The sequence below is a fragment of the Homarus americanus genome, unplaced genomic scaffold (genome assembly GCF_018991925.1).
Source record: "Homarus americanus isolate GMGI-L3 unplaced genomic scaffold, GMGI_Hamer_2.0 scaffold2539, whole genome shotgun sequence".
Classification (NCBI taxonomy): domain Eukaryota; kingdom Metazoa; phylum Arthropoda; class Malacostraca; order Decapoda; family Nephropidae; genus Homarus; species Homarus americanus.
Window position 1 is genome coordinate 3,965,315 of NW_024725489.1, and position 18,920 is coordinate 3,984,234.

At 45.5% G+C, this 18,920-nt stretch overlaps 1 long non-coding RNA gene across 1 annotated transcript; it reads left to right on the forward strand.

Annotated features, from left to right (window-relative positions):
• Positions 1-11,401: 11,401 nt before the first annotated feature.
• Positions 11,402-18,472, forward strand: LOC121865016. Its single transcript, XR_006088707.1, has 2 exons — positions 11,402-11,499; positions 18,315-18,472. It is a non-coding gene; the product is annotated as an uncharacterized LOC121865016 (long non-coding RNA).
• The last annotated feature ends 448 nt before the right edge of the window (positions 18,473-18,920 follow it).

An 18,920-nucleotide genomic window follows, 5' to 3' on the forward strand; every position in this document is an offset into this window, starting at 1 on the left:
TGTATGTATCCTCCACCACAACACTACCTGTAGCAGGACACCGTGTATGTATCCTCCACCACAACACTACCTGTAGCAGGACACAGTGTATGTATCCTCCACCACAACACTACCTGTAGCAGGACACCGTGTATGTATCCTCCACCACAACACTACCTGTAGCAGGACACAGTGTATGTATCCTCCACCACAACACTGCCTGTAGCAGGACACAGTACATGTATCCTCCACCACAACACTACCTGTAGCAGGACACAGTACATGTATCCTCCACCACAACACTACCTGTAGCAGGACACAGTACATGTATCCTCCACCACAACACTACCTGTAGCAGGACACAGTGTATGTATCCTCCACCACAACACTACCTGTAGCACTTGTCCACCTAGAGAGTGTGTGCACCGCCGGGTCTTGTCACACCTAGAGAGTGTGTGCACCGCCGGTCTTGTCCACATAGAGTGTGTGTGCACCGCCTGGTCTTGTCCACCTAGAGTGTGTGTGCACCGCCGGGTCTTGTCCACCTAGAGTGTGTGCACCGCCGGGTCTTGTCCACCAGAGTGTGTGTGCCCCGCCGTGTCTTGTCCGCCTGGGTGTGTGTGCACCACCGAGTCTTGTCCACCCAGAGAGTGTGTGCACCGCCGGGTCTTGTCCACCAGAGAGTGTGTGCACCGCCGGGTCTTGTCCACCTAGAGTGTGTGTGCCCTGCCGGGTCTTGTCCACCCAGAGTGTGTGTGCACCACCGAGTCTTGTCCACCCGAGTGTGTGTCGGGTCTTGTCCACCATTGTCCACCTAGAGTGTGTGCACCGCCGGGTCTTGTCCACCTAGAGTGTGTGTGCACCGCCGGGTCTTGTCCACCTAGAGTGTGTGTGCACCGCCGGGTCTTGTCCACCTAGAGTGTGTGTGTGCACCGCCGGGTCTTGTCCACCTAGAGTGTGCACACCCAGACCTGCCGGGTCTTGTCCACCCAGAGTGTGTGCACCGCCGGGTCTTGTCCACCCTAGAGTGTGTGTGCACCGCCGGGTCTTGTCCACCTAGAGTGTGTGTGCCCCGCCGGGTCTTGTCCACCTAGAGTGTGTGTGCACCGCCGGGTCTTGTCCACCTAGAGTGTGTGTGCCCCGCCGGGTCTAGTCACAATAATAGTCGCCCCGGTATGTGAGGGACACAAAGTGTAAACAATCCTTGCCATTCACGCCATTTATTTTTCCGCTGGGGTTGGTGGTGGTGGTGGTGGGGGGGGTACTTAAAGCTTCAATGAGTGACGTCCTTCACCTCCTGCCTTACTCTTGGTGTGTTTGCAGGTTTATTATACTGCTTGACTGTGTATACATTTATTTTATACTTTGGGATGTTCAGTTTCCGTCATGTGGCACCGTAATTGGATGTGAGATTTGTGATGTGTGAGAATGTTTACCTGATGACGTGGGTTTGTATGGTGTGTGGGGAGGTGCTGCCGCCACCACACCACCTCACCTGTTACAACACTACCTGTAGCAGGACCCATGGTATGTATCCTTCACCACAACACTGCCTGTAGCAGGACACAGTACATGTATCCTCCACCACAACACTACCTGTAGCAGGACACAGTGTATGTATCCACCACAACATTACCTGCAGCAGGACACAGTGTATGTATCCTCCACCACAACACTACCTGTAGCAGGACACAGTGTATGTATCCTCCACCACAACACTACCTGTAGCAGGACACAGTGTATGTATCCACCACAACATTACCTGTAGCAGGACACAGTGTATGTATCCACCACAACACTGCCTGTAGCAGGACACAGTACATGTATCCACCACAACACTACCTGTAGCAGGACACAGTGTATGCCTGTAGCAGGACACAGTACATGTATCCTCCACCACAACACTACCTGTAGCAGGACACAGTGTATGTATCCACCACAACACTACCTGTAGCAGGACACAGTGTATGTATCCTCCACCACAACACTACCTGTAGCAGGACACAGTGTATGTATCCACCACAACACTACCTGTAGCAGGACACAGTGTATGTATCCTCCACCACAACATTACCTGTAGCAGGACACAGTGTATGTATCCTCCACCACCACATTATCTTGTCGGGGCCAGGTCTGTAAGAGTGGCGGTGATGTACCCATTAGTGGCCGCCATTTTAGGTGGGCCAGGTTTTATAACTCATATATCCTGCTCTTGATTATTCGTTCAACTTAATACGATTATAAAAAGTAGTGCAACATGTGCTGTTCCTTTACTGTTGTTTTGTGGACACAAGGGTACAATACTGTACTGTATGTTTGTGATGGTGTGGTGTGTGGGTGTGGGTCTGAAATCCTTTCCTGACCTGGAGTCTTACTGAAGCCAATTTGAGGAAACTTTTCACGGACTAGTATCACCACCTGTTCAGGTGCTCAACACCAATATGAAGTGTCTTACCAAAGATTAAAGGCGCAGCTGAAAGTTAAACTTGTGTATTATGTGTTGTGTTAATGTAGTTTTTGTGCGCATTACATAGCACTGACTCCATCTTAACGTGACAAAGTTGGTGTGAATATTATTATAAGAGGATCTTGGGATAATTGACCCTTGTTACTAACTCCAATATTTTCGAGTCATTGCTCAGGTCATTTGTGAATTAAGTGAATGATGACAAACAATCACCGCTCGGTAACCTTCCACATTCAAACAACTACTGGGTCAACTAGCAGGTCTTGCCACTAATTGATTTTATTAAAAAATAATTTTCAAATTTTTAAGCCTTTAATAATATATATATATATATATATATATATATATATATATATATATATATATATATATATACACACTAGCAGAAACGCCGCCCTCCGGGCAGCTCATCCGCTAGGCCACGTAGGACGCCACCCTCCGGGAGGCTCCACATTGTCTCACTGTTCAGTCCCCAAAACTTCTTCCATCAATAGTTCATTAACGGTGTATGTAAGTTCCACCATGTTTTTCACTACAACGGTACAGCAAAGTATATTTTTTTAGCATTAAACAGTTATTATTTTATGGTCTAATCATCACTACATATGACATCATCCATCATCACTACATATGACATCATCCATCATCACTACATATAACATCGTCCATCATCACTACAGATCGGTAAAGTAGTTTCCGAGATTCTCGTGCGGACACACAGACAAACAGACATACTTCTTTGTATATATATATATATATATATATATATATATATATATATATATATATATATATATATATATATATATATATATATATATATATATATATATATATATATATATAGGCTATATATTTTTTTTTTTTTTTACGTGGAGGGTGAGGTTGGCGTGATGGCGGGGACGTTGCTAATCATTTAGTGTGCTGTAAGGAAGAGGTGGTGTTAGTGGGGGTAACTATGTCGTTGTAAAGGTAGTGAGGGTGAGGCGTGACCACTTGTTGTAGCCCGTTGATGTCCTGCCTGCCTGCCTCCCACCTGCACGCTGATCGCTACACTCGCCCTCCCTCACCTCAGCTGTTTTCTTCGTGTTGCAGGTGAAGGCGAGGAGGCCAATGTGTGCAGGTTTTGCGGCAAGGTATGCAGCAATCGCTACAACCTCAAGAAGCACGAACGAGACATGCACTTGAACCGAGGAGCCAAGTTTGTATGCGACCTGTGCAACCGTCAGTACAGCTCTCTCAACAGCCTCCAGGTGCACCGTAGCAACTCCCACCCCACTGGTGTTGTCCGCAGAAGAAATTCTTTGAATTCTATGCACCATGGTCTGCCTCAGCAACAACAGCAGCAACAGCAACAACAACAACAACAGCAGCAGCAACAACAACAACAGCAGCAGCAACTACAGCAGCACCCACACCCACAACAACAAATAAAGTATCACCCCGAGGAGTATCACCCCGTGATGGGGAGGGAGGACGTTCTCCCACCGGCTGTGTATCAGGTTGAAGGTGACCCGTCCGATGCTGCTGCCATCGCCGCCCTCTTCAGGAAGACCCTCAGAACTTAGCCAGGTTCAGGTTGTGCGTGGTGTCAGTGAGTCTTGCTGCTCGCCCTGGCGCCAGAGTCCTGTGGGTGGCGGGACTAACACACCCTCACCTGTCCTGGTATTGGTGGGTGACGTTCTCACCTGGATGATCGCCATTAATTATATTAATTATCACTCGCTTGATGGTAACACGTAAATATTTTTACTTGTTTGTACAAGAGAATTGTGATGGTAGTGTCAAAAGGATTGTTATAGGTGTATGTGTAGACATTGTGGCCTAGGTACGTGTTTTACGCTGTTCGTCTAGTATTGTCACTAATATCCTCCAGACCTGCAGAGTGCAGTTTTGAGTTTCGTATTTTTATAGAAAGAATTCCGCGATATTGAATAAGTTGAGTATAACGTGTGTGAAGGAGTAAGGCGTAACATTAGCTGGTAGGGAGGAACTTGTCCACGTGTGTACTGTGAACATCTTCTTGTACATTACCTCATGCTTCATTTTCATCAGTATTACATTTGAACTCAAATACTTATTTTTATACCTCTGGTTAATGTTAAGGACATTATGCATTAATGGTGCTTTATTTCGTAATGGGTCTTGTTTGTTTGATTTTATATACATATTTTTCTTTTGGGGGGATATGTCACTTTTTTCGGTTGTTGGGCAGGATGGTGAGGGAGGGGAGTGTGCACGAGTAGTGTGTGACGGTGCTGCCCCCCCCGGCGTCTTTCAACTGATGGTCGGCTGTTTCAGGCGGAGGGCTCGGAGGCCTGCAGGCGGCAGTAGGGAGTGGCGAGTATGGTGCTGGGTCTACGTTGTGTCAGCTGCCCACCAACCCACCATCCTCCGCACACGGCGACTATGGAGGGCCTTCCTTGGCTGCCCCGGGGCCCCCTTCCATGGCCAGCATTGAAGCAGCCTCACCACAAGTGAGCTATAGCAGCGACCTCGCCGCCACCACCTCCTCGTCTCTCACAGCCCTGGGCTACACTCCACCAGGCGGTCGCTCCCGACCACCCACCGGGGAGGAAGTGGTGTGTGGGGTGTGCGGCAAGGTGCTGTGCAACAAGTATGTGCTCAAAACACACCTGCGGGACATGCACGGGCCCCGCCAGAGCCTCCAGTGCCCTGTGTGTCACCGCATGTATGCCTCCCTTAACTCACTGCGGGCACACATGAGCGGTACACACAAGAAGCTCCACCAGCAGCAACAGCAACAGCAACAACAACAGCCGTCACTACGCTACTAGGTGAGCGGTACGCCTGAGTGTCGCTCTCCTCCTGTGTCCCGCCCAACACACACCATCACACTACTCACACATCTCTACTTATGTAAACTGTCACTCCCATGATGCCAACTTGGTAGAAAAGAATTGAATAAGATGTAAAGAATGGATTGGACTTGGCGGGTGTTCTGTTATGTCAGGCACGAGGAGGTCATAATTGGAGAGCTTGTTTTACGTAACAACACAAGATACACAACTTATTAACTGTACATTTATGACCTTGTAAAGCCACATGTACTGTACAGCGCTGCCGACAGTACCCGGCGTAAAGTGTGACTTGGTGCAGTGTCGTGATGGTTAATACAGCAGGGATATACTCCTTGACAGTCACCATGCACTTTTTGTACCTAAAAAATCTCAGAAGTATTGTTGTTCGTGACTAAGAGCCACGACCTCGTGAGGTATGTAGTTGTTCATTAAGAAATAACCTACATTGACAGTAGTGATGCTAGAACACTAAATGACTACAGCGGAATATCGTAGAAGAATGTGAAGAAATGAAAGTTCCTTAATTCTTTCATGTTCCTGTCGTAGTTTTTTATACAAATGACCAGATAAGACAAGTGCGTGAGGATGCGGTCCTTCACCAACTGTCGGGGTGTATGAACACGTGCAGTGGAAGTACTCGCTAACCCGCCCTTCTTGCTAGTGCTATAAGGCACCTGTGTGTGTGTGTGTGTGTGTGTGTGTGTGTGTGTGTGTGTGTGTGTGTAGCTCAGTGATTGAGATTGTAGGTGGCAGAGCGGAGGGTGATGGGGTGGTGGTCCCAGAGCTCCGCCAGTGTTCTTCAAGGTTCCTGCAGTCACCTCCATCGTCTTCGTCAGTAATACAGTGCAATAGTCCTAGTATTTTAGGAGGAATTAATTCCTTAAAATCAAATTATCCTATTATCTTAAAAATACCTGGAATTTTTATAAGTACAGTACAGTGTATAAACATGTAGAAGAACCAGCTTGTGGAATTGCACAAAAATACTTGGTGCATCTAGTTTGTGATGGATGTCTTAATTATTTAAAAAAAATATATAATTTGCTAAAGTTTGTGTTTTTCGTGTAGGTCAGTATTGTGCTAAGTGCCAAACCCAATGTAGATTATTTTATATTAAAATAAAAGATATGTAATATCATCGATATTATTAACCAAATGTCTTATTTTAATCTCTGGAATACAATAAATGAACTTGATGACAACTTGATCACTGATTGTTGCTCCGGATATGGGATTTGGAATGGACTGTTGTGATGATGGGTGGCAGTGTGGGAGGTACCGTGTTGACAGGTGATGGTTGTGGGTACACGGTTGTGGGCGCCACAATAACATGTGGGAGGTCGGGGCAGGTTCCCTGTGTCACGCGGGCGGGGGACCACACTAACATGGGGTTTGCTGGTGACCGCCGCCCGCACTCTAAGGTGTGTGTTTTGCTGTTTCAGGTGGGCGGCGGTCACTGCTACACACGGCGTGCGTCTGTCCGTACTGCAACAAGGTGATCAGTAACAAGTATAACCTCAAGACGCACATTCTGGACAAGCATACAGTCCAGACTGAACGATTTCCCTGTGAGTTGTGTGGGCGCATCTACTCCACCAAGCACTCCCTGGCCACCCATACCTCCACCGTGCACCGCGGTGATCGTGCCGCCCACCACCACCACGCCCGCACCGTCCCCGCCACCCATCCATCACCCGTCGCCCTTCTCCCAGTCCCTGCTGATAACAGACAGCAACAGCCGATGGGCGTGCCTCAGCCTCTAACAGTAGACCCACAGATGTCTGGCGGTGGAGGGCCAGTGCCAGTGCCAACCATGACTTCAACAGGGAGTCAAGGGCCGTCCCTAGCAGAGGTGGCGGCACAGCTGCCTCCAGCACCCTTGGAGGGAGGACCCACTCACGAACAGATCCAAGCTATGGCTCAAAGTCTGGCCCAATCCCTGCCATCCTTCCAGTCCTTCCCTGGGCTGGAGTAACACACTCACCCCGGTGCCACTCATGAGGACATGTGATATATCAGTATTGACATGTGATAGTGTTGTTGGAGCTGAGTAACCCCGGAGTGTTGAGAGGCCAAGTCTTGTGCCTCACGTGAGCGCCTCCACACCAAACAGCCTTACACTTGACACTCCTTCCCTCGCGTGCCGCCTCCCCTAAACACAAACACTTTACATTAATTTCCTAGTATCAAGGTGTCATTCGTAAACTTCCATTGTCAGTCTGCATAATTCCTCATGACCACTTGGTCCAGTAAGTAATGTGATTACCAAGTATGAGTATTTTTGGTATCGTGTGTCAACAGCCAACACAAACGCTTATCTGACTGACAGCCAGCCAGTGTCACGTGTAAGTTCAGCCTCCCACTCCCTGTTCTCAGTGTTATTTCCACTCTTTAGTCATTATAACTCTTTTTATTTCCACTATGGTCATTATTACTCGTTCTATCTCCACTCTCCAGTCATTATTATAAGTAATAAAAATATCAACTCCCTCTAGTAAATAAACGCCGCCAGTGGAAATTGTTATTTTGTGTTAGACATAATGTTCTCCGTCTTGTTGCCACTTGTCGAACTGAGGTTGTGTTGAAGGTGGATGACGAAGATAACATAATGCTGCAACTGTTGTCCATAACACTCAAGAAACTTATCATGTGAGGTGTGGAAGATCTCTTACCTCCTGTGTGAGGTGTGGAAGATCTCTTACCTCCTGTGTGAGGTGAGGAAGACCTCTTACCTCCTGTGTGGGGTGAGGAAGACCTCTTACCTCCTGTGTGAGGTGTGGAAGACCTCTTACCCCCCTGTGTGAGGTGTGGAAGACCTCTTACCCCCCTGTGTGAGGTGTGGAAGACCTCTTACCCCCCTGTGTGAGGTGTGGAAGACCTCTTACCTCCTGTGTGAGGTGAGGAAGACCTCTTACCTCCTGTGTGAGGTGTGGAAGACCTCTTACCCCCTGTGTGAGGTGTGGAAGACCTCCTACCTCCTGTGTGAGGTGTGGAAGACCTCTTACACTCCTGTGTGAGGTGTGGAAGACCTCTTACCTCCTGTGTGGTGTGGAAGACCTCTTACCTCCTGTGTGAGGTGTGGAAGACCTCTTACCCCCTGTGTGAGGTGTGGAAGACCTCTTACCCCTGTGTGAGGTGTGGAAGACCTCTTACCTCCTGTGTGGTGAGAGACCTCTTACCTCCTGTGTGAGTGTGGAAGACCCTCTTACCTCCTGTGTGGTGTGGAAGATCTCTTACCCCCTGTGTGGTGAGGAGACCTCTTACCTCCTGTGTGAGGTGTGGAAGATCTCTTACCTCCTGTGTGAGGTGTGAAGACCTCTTACCTCCTGTGTGAGGTGTGGAAGACCTCTTACCTCCTGTGTGGTGTGGAGACCTCTTACCTCCTGTGTGGGAGACCCTGCTGTGTGGTGTGGAAGACCTCTTACCTCCTGTGGTAGGGGAGAGACCTCTTACCTCCTGTGTGAGGTGTGGAAGACCTCTTACCTCCCGTGTGAGGTGTGAAGACCCTTACCTCCTGTGTGAGGTGTGGAAGATCTCTTACTTCCTGTGTGAGGTGTGGAAGACCTCTTACTTCCTGTGTGAGGTGTGGAAGACCTCTTACTTCCTGTGTGAGGTGTGGAAGACCTCTTACCTCCTGTGGTAGGGGAGAGAGACCTCTTACCTCCTGTGTGAGGTGTGGAAGACCTCTTACCTCCTGTGTGAGGTGTGGAAGACCTCTTACCTCCTGTGTGAGGTGAGGAAGACCTCTTACCTCCTGTGTGAGGTGAGGAAGACCTCTTACCTCCTGTGTGAGGTGTGGAAGACCTCTTACCTCCTGTGTGAGGTGAGGAAGACCTCTTACCTCCTGTGTGGGGTGAGGAAGACCTCTTACCTCCTGTGTGAGGGGAGAGAGACCTCTTACCTCCTGTGTGGGGTGAGGAAGACCTCTTACCTCCTGTGTGGGGTGAGGAAGACCTCTTACCTCCTGTGTGAAGTACAGTTTAGGATGAGTGTCACACTTAAGACATGTGAATTACTGAACGTCTCGGCGTTAATTAACTGGGTTGGTGCACTTGGCAAGGAGTAATTGTTGTTACTTGTAGGGAGTGACGTAACTTGATACTTCTTACACTTAATTAGAATTGCTGGTGATCAATTAACTTTTATCTGAAAATTGGATAAATATATCCTTGTGAATATAGTTAAGGTATAATCAGTGAACTTAAGGTTGTCACAGTGTAGTGTGGAAACTACGTGGGGAAGGCCTGAGGGCAGTGTGGTATAACTGGCCAGGTTCACCTTGAGGTGAACATAGACATCTTGTAAACCATATTGAAAAAGTAATTGTTGGTGACAATTATGTCGATGGCATACATGTAGATTAATGTTATCTCTCAGTATATAAAAAAGTGCACAGTTGTTAACGCATGTTAGCTCATACAGTATATTGATCGCACTTACTTTTGCAGTCAAGGAGACTCATAAGGAAGAGTCGCGCGAGAACCGTGGCCAGACCAAACTGCATTATGATTTCTTGGATATTTATGAATACGTGACGAAAAAGAAATACCCCGCTACTCTTCAAAGCAAGGGAGAGAAAGCAAGTTTTAGGACAGCTACCTCAGCATTCTCTGTACATGACGGGTGGCTGTACTACAACCGCAGGTGTCTGGACGGAGTAGTCAAGCAGGTTCGTCAGTGTGTTAGTCCTGTACTCACTGTTTGACAAAAGAAATATTTGAGAAAATATTATTGATTGTTCAGTATATATGACCATTAAGAAGTGATATACACAGACACGCACGGTCCCCGCCTTCCAGTGGTGTATATAACTGGATACATTTTTGTTCCAGCTCCCGGTGGTCTGGAACACAGAGGAAGTTAAGTCCGTCATAAAAGAGGTACATGAAGGTGGTGGTGACTCACTAGAATCCAAGAGTGTGTTGAGTCACCATGGATTAGCTTCCACTATTTCTCTCATCACAAACAAGTTCTACTGGCATACTATAGAACGAGACGTGAGACTTTACGTACAGTCTTGTCGTCAGTGCCGGCAGGGTCTGACCTCTACATGATTTGTGGCGTATGTATAGTGCTATAGGTCCCCGCCTGTTGGCCTGTATATGTCACAGTCAAAGTGTGTAATTAGTCATTTCGTGAAGTGACTAGTCATCTTGTTTAATGTAAACTAACTTTATCTAGTTTTAACCTATCCAAACCTATTTTATTCTATCCTTACATAACCTAACCTAACATTAGATTGGTTTGGTTAGGCAAAACCATTTTTCGGTAGGTTAAGTTAGGTATCCCAATGAAACCTACCTGGCCTAGCCTGACCACGATTAACTTAACTAATGTAATGTTCAGTTAATTTATGGTCGGCTAGGCTTGATAAAGATAGCATACAATTGGTTTTGTTAGGTTAAATTAGATTAAAATTGTTTACATTACACAAGTTGACTAGTCATAACACGAAATGGCTGATTACACACTTTGACTGTAACAAATATAACACCTGTACCTTGTGGCCTACGAGAGAATTGCAACATGTTAAATACAAGAAAAACTTGTTGATGGTACAACACTCGCGGCGTTTATTACACCGTGGTTGTGTCTACAGTGTTCTGTGTCTTGAAATTACTTTTTAAACTTGATAAACTTTTCTTAAAGAAGAAGGCAGTGTTTATCCTGTTTTTGTCGAGTTAATTATGAACGAGTGGAAATTACAGGTCTAATAATGACAGGGGAGTGAGTGTAAATACAGGGGGTATATACCTGAGGCGACTGGTCAACTTACAGCTGAAGCTTACTCACACCTCTGGGGATTAGTTCCTTGTAGAAAATTGTATATTTCATACATGGTTACTTGGTTGACATTTACACTTATGCCTTCATTATGGTGGACGACCTGGGTTGTCAAGGGCACCATGACCTCACCTAAATCTTTCGGTGATTTGTGGAGACATGAAGTGAGGAGCGTTGGTAGGAAGACCTGGAGGTGCGGCCACCATCACCCGTCTTACCCCATCTATATACCTGTATATAGATGGTGTGAACTTTACTCTCTCTCTCTCATATATATATATATATATATATATATATATATATATATATATATATATATATATATATATATATATATATATATATATCCCCAATACATGTTGCCATAATTATTTTTATAATGTAGTGGTAATGACGCAGGTGTGACCCTCTAATGAGCTTGATGATGTGCGTCGGTGCCTCCCTCGGGTGCCGCCACCACCACGCCCCTCACTCGTGTCCTCCTCTACTCTACCGCCTGACTCTTGTTTCTCTTGTACATAAATCCAGTCGCTTCCTCCTTATCGCCCGCTTGATGCCGCTCTCATGTTTAATAATAGATCTTAATAAAAACTATTTTAGATAAACTCTTTGTATATTTTTCCTGTACTGTCAAGTGTTAATGTGGTTGTGTGGTGGTGATTGTGGTGGAAGTGGTTGTGTGGTGATATTATTGGTTGTGTGATGACGGTGGTTGAGGTGGTGGTAGTGGCTATGTGATTGAGGTCGTGGTTGTGCTGGTGATTGTGTGGAGGTAGTAGTGATTACGTGGCGGTAGTGGTTTTGTGAATGTGATCTTCATTGAATGATGATGGTAGTTTGTGTGGTTGTATGATGGTGGTAGTAGTGGTTGTATGATGGTGGTAGTAGTGGTTGTATGATGGTGATAGTAGTGGTTGTATGATGGTGGTAGTAGTGGTTGTATGATGGTGGTAGTTGTGGTTGTATGATGGTGATAGTTGTGGTTGTATGGTGGTAGTAGTGGTTGTATGATGGTGGTAGTAGTGGTTGTATGATGGTGGTAGTAGTGGTTGTATGATGGTGATAGTTGTGTTTGTATGGTGGTAGTAGTGGTTGCATGATGGTGATAGTGGTTGTATGATGGTAGTAGTTGTGGTTGCATCATGATAGTTGTGTACTTAGTAGTGGTTGTATGATGGTGGTAGTTGTGGTTCTATGGTGGGGTGTGGTAGTAATAATTTTGAATGCTAATGATTGGAGAGGGAGAAGCGGCAGGTATAGTTGTATCTTAAGCCAAGTAAGAATATCTTGACACATAAACAAGACTGAAAGGAACTCGAGTTTACGTCCGTCATCAGGGAATGGAAAGTCCTTCACCACCATGAAACTAAACAACGAGTAGAGGAGAAGGAAGATGTAAGAAGCATAGATGAATAATACCTGATAAATGAAGAAAAATGGTCAGGCTGTATTAATTGTGTAATGAGGTAATGACGGCCCTGGTTATGGTGGACAGGTCGAAGAATCACACTGGTGCCACTTCTACTCATCTGTCTGCAATGAGTTAGGCCGTACTTTTAGGGTGCAAGGCTTGTGATAGGTTGGGTAGAGCAGCAGAGGGACGTCATGATTGGTTTAGAGTCCATTAGTCCATCAGTGGTTAGTCAGGGAAGGTCTTTCACTTCACCCACACACACCATACACTAGATTTGGATTGAAACTAGTTAAACCATAATTAGCTACGGTACCTTTTAATATACGATGATAAAACAGCAGTAAAGGGATGTTTTGTTGTCCGTAAGATATTATTGTACCTTGTTTCGTATTTATAGGCAGCTCTTGGCGCACCTACTAACATTGTTCCTTTAATGTGGTGGGAGATGTTTAATGTATGGTAGTGTTGAGGGGCAGCTTGTGGGGAGAAGACATCACTGCTGGTTGTCTGGTGTATCACTGTGATGATTGACTGTTGAGGTGTATCAACCTTTAGCAGCCGACCCACAGGTGTGTGGCGGCGGCGGCAGCGATGGAGGGCCAGGGCCAGTCCCATGCAGGCATAACTTCAACAGGAAGCCAAGGGCCGTCCCTAGCAGAGGTGGCGGCACAGCTGCCTCCAGCACCCTTGGAGGGAGGACCCACTCACGAACAGATCCAAGCTATGGCTCAAAGTCTGGCCCAATCCCTGCCATCCTTCCAGTCCTTCCCTGGGCTGGAGTAACACACTCACCCCGGTGCCACTCATGAGGACATGTGATATATCAGTATTGACATGTGATAGTGTTGTTGGAGCTGAGTAACCCCGGAGTGTTGAGAGGCCAAGTCTTGTGCCTCACGTGAGCGCCTCCACACCAAACAGCCTTACACTTGACACTCCTTCCCTCGCGTGCCGCCTCCCCTAAACACAAACACTTTACATTAATTTCCTAGTATCAAGGTGTCATTCGTAAACTTCCATTGTCAGTCTGCATAATTCCTCATGACCACTTGGTCCAGTAAGTAATGTGATTACCAAGTATGAGTATTTTTGGTATCGTGTGTCAACAGCCAACACAAACGCTTATCTGACTGACAGCCAGCCAGTGTCACGTGTAAGTTCAGCCTCCCACTCCCTGTTCTCAGTGTTATTTCCACTCTTTAGTCATTATAACTCTTTTTATTTCCACTATGGTCATTATTACTCGTTCTATCTCCACTCTCCAGTCATTATTATAAGTAATAAAAATATCAACTCCCTCTAGTAAATAAACGCCGCCAGTGGAAATTGTTATTTTGTGTTAGACATAATGTTCTCCGTCTTGTTGCCACTTGTCGAACTGAGGTTGTGTTGAAGGTGGATGACGAAGATAACATAATGCTGCAACTGTTGTCCATAACTCTCAGTTATAATCAGTGAACTTAAGGTTGTCCCAGTGTAGCGCGGAAACATGATAAATGTTAGAGCGGATCACTACGCGGGGAAGGCCTTAGGGCAGTGTGGTATAACTGGCCAGGTTCACCTTGAGGTGAACATAGACATCTTGTAAACCATATTGAAAAAGTAATTGTTGGTGACAATTATGTCGATGGCATACATGTAGATTAATGTTATCTCTCAGTATATAAAAAAGTGCACAGTTGTTAACGCATGTTAGCTCATACAGTATATTGATCGCACTTACTTTTGCAGTCAAGGAGACTCATAAGGAAGAGTCGCGCGAGAACCGTGGCCAGACCAAACTGCATTATGATTTCTTGGATATTTATGAATACGTGACGAAAAAGAAATACCCCGCTACTCTTCAAAGCAAGGGAGAGAAAGCAAGTTTTAGGACAGCTACCTCAGCATTCTCTGTACATGACGGGTGGCTGTACTACAACCGCAGGTGTCTGGACGGAGTAGTCAAGCAGGTTCGTCAGTGTGTTAGTCCTGTACTCACTGTTTGACAAAAGAAATATTTGAGAAAATATTATTGATTGTTCAGTATATATGACCATTAAGAAGTGATATACACAGACACGCACGGTCCCCGCCTTCCAGTGGTGTATATAACTGGATACATTTTTGTTCCAGCTCCCGGTGGTCTGGAACACAGAGGAAGTTAAGTCCGTCATAAAAGAGGTACATGAAGGTGGTGGTGACTCACTAGAATCCAAGAGTGTGTTGAGTCACCATGGATTAGCTTCCACTATTTCTCTCATCACAAACAAGTTCTACTGGCATACTATAGAACGAGACGTGAGACTTTACGTACAGTCTTGTCCTCAGTGCCGGCAGGGTCTGACCTCTACATGATTTGTGGCGTATGTATAGTGCTATAGGTCCCCGCCTGTTGGCCTGTATATAACACCTGTACCTGGTGGCCTACGAGAGAACTACAACATGTTGTTAAGTACAAAAAAAAACCCGCAGCGTTAGGTCCTCCTCCTGGTCTACCGCTGCCTGGGTAATAGTGTTCCCGGGTATTTCTCTTGTATAGGTTATTACGCTCCACATGAAGTGTCTTAGGTTCTGCTGTATCGTAATACATTTGTTAGTCTTGTGACCATTTGAAAAGTTCATGGAGAACTTTTTGCATTTCTGCCATGTCTTCTATTATTTACCGCAAATCTTTGTATCTTTCGTAAACTTGATGTGTTGATTCGATATATTTTCACCTTTATCGTTGACGCAGATGAGAAACAGAATGGCACCCTTGTGATACTCCGCTGAGAACCTCTTACCAGTCTGGTACTATATTTATAACCACTTTTTGATACTTGTCCTTGAGCCAGCGTTTAAATCACCTCAATTTATGCCTGTGATATTCAATATATATATATATATATATATATATATATATATATATATATATATATATATATATATATATATATATATATATAATAATAATAATAATAAGCGGTTTATTAATAGAGTTGCAGCCGGTGGCTGAAAATATACAGACTTACATTTGATTTAGACATAATGATATAATATGCATTGAATACATTTACAGGGCTGTACAGTACATAAATCAGGAGTTGTTTATTATTTTAACAATAGATGGGATGGTGCTGTTGTTATATCTATCGGTGCGGGCTCTTATGGGCTGAATTTTGTTGTAGTGGCGGACTGCGCCAGTTGGGTGGGGGGCTGAAGGTGGCTGAAGGTGGCGATGACGAGGGTGGTGCAGTAGTCCACTGCCAAACCTTTCCAGTGCTTGGTGGTGGAGGTCACTGAGGGATGGCATTTCCAGGGTGGAGAGAGCGTTGGTGTAGCCGGAGTATTCTGTGCCGAGCATGATTCTGCAGGCCCTTTTCTGTACCTTCTCTAGCTGACGTCGTTGGGTGGAGTTGTGTGTGTGTGACAATTTAAATGATACTGTGTGTTATTATCAAGGGTTTAATTCATACATTTACCATATAGAGAAGCGTGAGTGACCTGAACTATTTTCCCCGTCACCATAAGTTACGGGTACAATACTGTATCGTGTACTGTACTGCAGTACTGTACTCGCTGTGTAGCGGGCGGGTGGGCCAGGGTTTATTGCTCTCTGAAACTTGATTTTTGATGATGGAGTGTGACAGTATTATGTGTGTGGACATGTCCTGCGACGTGGAAGCTTTCTCTTCATTTTTTTCTGATTTGTGAAGATCAAAGATCAAGGTGCCGCCGAAGCGCGTGTTCCTCGGATATGAAGTTGAAACTGGACGCAATAGTGTCCAGGTGGTTTAATTATCTAACCCATTTTGTTCATAGAATGGTTTGGAGCTGTACATGTAACGTACCGACACACTCACTACTGTGCCGCTTTGTGTGTGATGAGGGGGGGGGGGGACTCTTATTATATTAACTGGCGTAGGACCAGCCTGGCCTGGCCTGGCCTGGCCTGGCCTGTGTGTCTTTGTATAATGTGACCTTGACGTTGACTTGGGAGTGAGTGCTTCAAGACTCATAATTTTTGCGTGAAGCCAACGTCCGTTATGGCGGCTACGGTAGCCGCAGTTTCGTTTTAGCGCTGTAACAATATATTTGAACGAATAATTGATATTGAATTGTTTATTACATCATGACATCAATTCATACTTGATAAAGTACTGTGCCCCTTGAGTGGTTAATATTCTAAACGTTATAGACATTTTATTAAGCATTGGATTTTGATAAAACTTTGTACTGTATCTCCTGTACACCTTCTCAGGTGTCTTGAACAGTCTATTAATAGTGGGCGAGATTAAATAATCCTGGCTCTTAACTGGTAAAATTCCTGAACACTGGGAGCGTCAGTAAGGAGCAGCTCCTCACACACACGACACATGTATTCTTTTCTTGAGCCTTCACTTGAGTCTCTGCTTTCTCACCATTGTTTACCTTGACAGGTCTGGCACCCTCCGGTAGTCGTGCTGGACAAGTGAAGTTCGCTGTAATTTTTTAATTATTTTTTCTTCGTTGCCACCAACACCTTGACCATCAAATTAAAAATTTAATGCTTATGGCCGATCTATAATGTACATGATAAGTTGAGTATTTCTGGTCCAGTTTTGATCAGGGTTTACGTAATGACTTATATAGTATAGAGTGGTAGTGATGATGAGGCCGCTGCCATTCATGGTACTGTATATGTAGTGTGTAGTGAGGCTGTGTTGTGCTTGGTCGACAACTTATAAACTTCACAAAATGGTGAAAGACTATAATGACGTTCAGTGTGGTGTTGCGTGATACAGCCGCCGTGATGAGTGAGAGTTAGTCCCATAGACCTGACGTCCCGTAAGGGGAAGTGCCAACACAGCACACTGAAGACCAAACCTTGTACATAAGGAGGCAGTGGGGCACCACTGCACACAACCGCTTTCACTTCCCTAACTAAAATCGGGTCAATTGGGGGTGCCTTGGACGCAGGAGGTAAGCACTTGGCCGCAATATCTGTCTGTTATGAAGATGCTTCATTTAGGCAGACCAACTGTCTCATATCGGATATTTCATATTGGTGTTGCAGTCACACCCGGGCTGAGTAATACTGGCCACTTGGGACCTATTGCTGTGGGTGTGACACCTTGTTGACCGTGAACGTGTGTGGCAACCCTTTACACGCCCTCACTAAAGGCATACAGTAGCCTAACACCCGGGCGCCGGGAACTCATGGGCTAACATTTTCTCACAGACGCGTGGAGAGTTACAGAAGTGAGGCATCAGTGTCTTTTGTCTTTGTTTTTATATAAAGTTCGTATTTTATCATTTAGTTTGGCATTAAAAACTGTTCTGTAGAAAATCAGGTTTCCTTTAATTCAAAGAAGACCAATAAAATAATTTTTGGTAATAAAAACAAATATTTCATTAGTGTTGCCCCTCCAAGGTGATGTAATGTTAGCACAGAGTGACACTGGGTGGTGGGGGGACAACACTATCCGCCGCCACCATTAATGTCATGTGTTGACCTCAGACAGCTTGTCCAACTAAAGGGAACAGTAAACGTGGTCATTGGTCATGATTACCCCACATGACCTTGCACAATCCATGACCCATATTGACCCCCACAGTCATTGTCATCAAGTAACCACTTCAGTGTAACACTGACCGTAATGGATCTGTAAATAGCACTTGTGACTATAGTGTGTTAAAACATGAGTCACATAGCCAGAGGGAGCCCGTGCTCTTTATTAGGTTTATTCAATATTTAGCTGGACGCTCGGACTCCTGACTTCAGAACAACGTCTCTTAGCAAAATTCCGTCACGTGCCGCCGGGTAAACAAGGTTTAACTCTTGTCTCTCGACTCAAAATCGTGCGTCAGGACCACTGCTGGTGTGGTGCGTCGGTGCCTCCCTCAGGTGCCGCCACCACCACGCCCCTCACTCGTGTCCTCCTCTACTCTACCGCCTGACTCTTGTTTCTCTTGTACATAAATCCAGTCGCTTCCTCCTTATCGCCCGCTTGATGCCGCTCTCATGTTTAATAATAGATCTTAATAAAAACTATTTTAGATAAACTCTTTGTATATTTTCCTGTACTGTCAGGTGTTAATGTGGTTGTGTGGTGGTGATTGTGAGTTATTGGTTATGTTGTGATTGTGGTATTTGTTTGGTAGTGACAGTATGGTGTTAACGTGGTTGTATGATAGTGGTAGTGTGGTGGTGATGGTAGCGGTTGTGTGATGGGGTTGTGGGTTGGTAGTACTGGTTGCGGTGGTCGTATTGGTTATGATGATGCAAGAGAATGTGGTAGTGGTGGTTGTGAGTGTGATGGTGGTAGTGGTAGTTGTGATGATGGTAGTGGTTGTGGCGATGGTAGCGATTGTGATGTTGATAGTGGTTGTGTGATGGTGGTAATGGTTGTTTAATGGTGGTAGTCGTTGTGATTGTGATGGTGGTAAGGGGCAGGTTGTGGAAGGGGGAGGAAAGGGGCAGGTCAATGTTGTTGTTGTGAGTGAGTGTTAA